This window comes from Dermacentor albipictus, chromosome 1 (assembly GCF_038994185.2).
Source record: "Dermacentor albipictus isolate Rhodes 1998 colony chromosome 1, USDA_Dalb.pri_finalv2, whole genome shotgun sequence".
NCBI lineage: Eukaryota > Metazoa > Arthropoda > Arachnida > Ixodida > Ixodidae > Dermacentor > Dermacentor albipictus.
Window position 1 is genome coordinate 187,855,792 of NC_091821.1, and position 3,214 is coordinate 187,859,005.

Genomic DNA, 3,214 nt, shown 5'->3' on the forward strand with positions numbered 1-3,214 from the left:
GGGCAGGCCCCTCTTCCAAATTTTTGCAGCTTGCAATGAAACGCGTGTCGTGCGCGTTTCTGTTTATCGACTGTGAACCATGTCGCGCATAGCCAGACGCCGCCCTCTCTTTCGTTATTCTTTCGCGCGCTGGCTTGCTTGCTCAATGTGTCACTCCGTCTCAAGCAACAGCGGTGAACTGGGAGTTGCCACTGTGTATTTCGCAGGCCTTTCAATTCCCCCTTTCATTTCGAACGCCGTCAGTGCCGCATCATTTTGGTTACCGCGTGTTAAAGGACCTCTCACCATGTCTGACCATATTGAGATGACAAGTGCAGAGCATATGTATACAATGCGCGGTAACTATCATGTCTGTGAAGTATTACATAGCTGGGCGCCGCAGAAAGATCTGAAATTTCAAACTGAACGCCGTTTGCCCTTCTGCTCACGGCGGCCACGCTCCAAGCCGGAGGGCAACGTACACATGCTAATTCGTCTACGTACACGTGTTTGCACCCGCCGTGGTTCCTTAGTGGCTGTGGTGTTGGGCTGCTAAGCACGAGATCGCCGGATCGAATCCCGGCCACTGCGGTCGCATTTCGATGGGGGTTAAATGCGAAAACACCCGTGTGCTTAGATTTAGGTGCACGTTAAAGAAACCCAGGTGGTCGAAATTTCTGGAATCCCCCACTACGGCGTGCCTAATAATCGGAAAGTGGTTTTGGCACATAAAACCCCATAATATAATTTTTAGCACGTGTGTGCGCTGTGACGTCGCTCGTGGCAACACGTGACCTCGAGAATTATTCAAGGCAACGTCTGTTATTTGTGTAATATGTTGCTTGAATAGACGAATTAAAGCATAGATAAATATTAAAACACACAAACCGAATGTCTGCGTGTTTTTTGTTTTACTTCGCACCGCAGCAAGAGAGATGTACTTCCGTTTCGTCTGCTCGTTCCAATGTCGTGCAGTCGCGCGTGCTGACACCGAAACTATGCCACTTTCTATCGCGTTCCTGCGCGCGATCATGCCCTGTGATTCACTTGTGTCTGCATCAGTGTTCGTGTAGCACTGACTTGTACCGATAATCAGGTGTCCTCGTGCACAGAGCGCAAAATCATGAGCTACGCGAAACGACAACATCTCGCGTGCGACGCCGTCAGCGACAGTGCGCCGTACCGCAAAAAAAAAAAAAAATGCGAGGAGAAAAAAAATGAAGGCGGGGCCCGTGACGTATGCGTAGTGCGATCGTCGAGGTCCGGTCATCCGCTATGGAATAATGCAGGGACTGAATTTCGCTCTCGGAAGCTTGGAGAGAGTTTCGCATGGCAGTGGAGCTCGCCTCCTGAAATCATCGGTTCGCGTCACTGAAATATTTCTATGTCGGCTATTAATGAGCCGATCTGAAAAATTTTTGCGGCAGAACGCGCCCTGAAGGAAACGTAATAGCTTCCAGCGTATAACCAAAATTTGCTATGTGACCTGCCGAGGGGCCCTTTTAGAGACGATCGGTTGCACCCAAGCGTGGCGATCCCATACCATTGAGTTCCAGGAATATTACAGCGAATAGCTTTCCGTCTCCGGCTGTTTTTATGGTTGATCGATGGTCAGTCGTATTGTTGATCTGCAAGGAGGACCTTCGTTCGTTTGTTCGCTCGCTCTCTCGCCAGCTATATTTCGCTCGCTCTATCTCGTTCTTTCGTTCACTCGCTCGTTCGGGCTATTCACTTGCACTGACATTCATCGACGGTGGTTTCTGCACCTTTGTGTGTGTGCGTGTGCGCGCGCGTGCGTGCGTGCGTGCGTGCTCCAGTGGCGTAGCCAGAAATTTCGCTCGGGGGCTCACGTTACAGCTCGGGCTCCTCCTTATAGAATTTGTCGAGGGATCAAATACATGAATAATAACTGCAATGCCATTGCAAAAGGTGCTGCAAAGATTCTTGAACGCTACGCACTGTAAAGAGAAGTAAAATATGTATTTTTTCATAAAAGAATGTACTTGTATGTCCCGAAAATTTTGCCCAAAGTAACTTATATCAGTGTTTCTGTGCTCTTGTATATTTAGTAGGTAAAGAAAATATCACGCGAAATTTAGAACTATATATATATATATATATATATATATATATATATATATATATATATATATATATATATATATATATAATGATTTATTTCCATCACCATTACATTGATGGAGGGGATGGGAATAAAAGCGATGGGAATAATATCAGTTCGAAACCAGCAAAGAAGTGCATGCCGCTGATATGAAAAATGTAAAGGCCGTGAAGTGAAGAAGTTGAGGACAAGAGAGAGAGAGAGAGAAATTTATTTACAGGAAGGCAGAGAGGTCGGCCTGAGCTATAACTTGCTCTGGCCTGCTACTATATACACTGGGGAAAAGGGACGGGGAGGGAAAGGGCTTATGAATGATGATGGTATAAGGAAGAGATGCGTATATACAAATTCACAGAGTTGTGGCATCTCTAAAGCCGTGCGTCCAGTCCAGTGGCTTGGAGAAAAGCTACAGCGGCTCTTGTTACCAGGGCTGCGCTGTTTGCATTAGGCCAAGGACCTAAAGGAAACTCGGCTGATAGCGGTCTCTCATGGATCTTTGCAATGGAAGAGACACGTTGCTGTCGTTTTTGCGCATACGCGGGACACACGCAAAGTATATGTTCAAGTGTTTCTGGCACCTCACAGCATTCACAGTTTGGGCTAGTATCACTGGCACCTATCATATGTCTATAACGGTTGGTGAATGCGACACCCAAAGCGAATCCGGTGCACCATGCTCTCGCGTGGCTTCTTTTGAACTTGTGAGGCATATGAAATTTCATTTCTTGGTCCCATTTGTGTAATCGCTTTTGTCGTCGATCTGGTTGGGTCCAGTGTTCCAACGTAGAGTTGCGATTTACGCGACGAAGTAGGGCGTTTGTGTCTGTTCGTGAGAACGGAATGCGTACTTCACAAGCATTATCTAAAGCAGTTTTTGCTTCAGCGTCTGCCTGTTCGTTCCCGATCAGGCCACAGTGTGAGGGTATCCACTGAAAGGTGACATTGTGGCCATTTCTAGTTGCGCGGTCGAGACGCTCTGTAATTTCTATAGCCATAGAATAATACGGGCCCCGTCTGAGGACACAGTCAGTCGTTTGAAGAGCTGGCTTGCAATCGCAGAATATCGTCCATGCGTGAGGAAGCTCTTCGGAGAGAAATCGAAGTGCCTCCCGG